Source organism: Alligator sinensis, unplaced genomic scaffold, assembly GCF_000455745.1.
Source record: "Alligator sinensis unplaced genomic scaffold, ASM45574v1 scaffold639_1, whole genome shotgun sequence".
Classification (NCBI taxonomy): domain Eukaryota; kingdom Metazoa; phylum Chordata; order Crocodylia; family Alligatoridae; genus Alligator; species Alligator sinensis.
In genome coordinates, this window is record NW_005842771.1 from 272,177 (window position 1) to 273,292 (window position 1,116).

At 57.3% G+C, this 1,116-nt stretch overlaps 1 protein-coding gene across 4 annotated transcripts in view; it reads left to right on the forward strand.

Moving 5' to 3' along the window:
* TNKS1BP1 (tankyrase 1 binding protein 1) overlaps positions 1-1,116 on the forward strand; it is a 35,797-nt gene that overhangs the window by 2,376 nt on the left and 32,305 nt on the right. The window lies entirely within an intron of this gene.

Consider the following 1,116-nt stretch of genomic DNA (forward strand, 5'->3'; position numbering starts at 1 on the left):
GGAATGCCTTTATTGATCAATGCACCCCTCGGCAGGCTTTAGGAGAGGCCATATTTGGACCCTGGTCCTGGCTCAGGGTAGTCTGATGGTCCATAGTCTGTAGAATGACTGAGACTCACTTACTCATCTGTGAGATTGTACTACAGCTTTGCACGTCACTGAGGGTGACTAAGTCAGAAGCCCAGGTGATGCTAGAAGAGAGGGAGACTGGGCAGTGCCCAGCCAGTGCTTTCTCAGTGGTGGGGAAAAGCAGGAGGAGTTATTGGAGGAAAGCCTGAGAATATAAGGTCTGAACTTGTGGAGCAAGAAGGGACATGGGCATTATGAGGGGGGCGGGGAGAGGGGGTGAAGCGTGGGTGGAAGGTAAGGATGTTGGCACCCGTGGGACAGATGAATCGGGTTATGGGGAGGGGACCCAGTGCAGAGGGAAGGACAGATACTGGTGCAGTTTTGAGGTGAGTCAGTGTCAGGAGGGGGCACAGTGTGGATGGATATTCAGTGGCTTTTGGCACTGCAGGCAGGGCTGTGTTGGGGTTTATGGAGGGGTCATAGTATGGATGGAGAGTTGGGGTATCAGCACCACTGGGGGACAAATCGGGGTCTAGGGAGGGGCTGCAGTGTAGAAGGAGTGTCTACATATTGGCATAGGGGGTGTGCATCGGGGAAAGGGGGGAACAGTGATTGGGGCAGTGTGTGGGGTAGGAGGTGTAGGGCACAAGGTGGGGGGGGTAAGATAGAAGGGGGTCATTGGTCCTGCTCATGGCTCAATTCCCTACAGCCTGCCCCAGGCTTTATCCAGTTGCTTTCTTGGCCCCTGCCTTGGCACTTTGCTGGCCTGGGAGTGGTCATGCCCTGGTAGCTGTGCAGGAGGAGGGGGGTGGGCTGAGCCTGGGGTCAGGGGAGACTCCGAGATGGTGTCCAGTCTTGGCTGTGCTAGGTCACGCTCTCTGCTTGGCCACAATCTGGCCCTCTCCCGAAATCTAGTGGGAGGGCGTTGCCACAGCAACGGGACCAGGCCCTGGCTTTACCTCATTGAATTCCAGCGCTGCGCCAAGTGATTGGGAAATGGAAGAGCTGGGGGGGGGCGGGGGGGAGGGGGGGGTTGGGGGGGGTGTC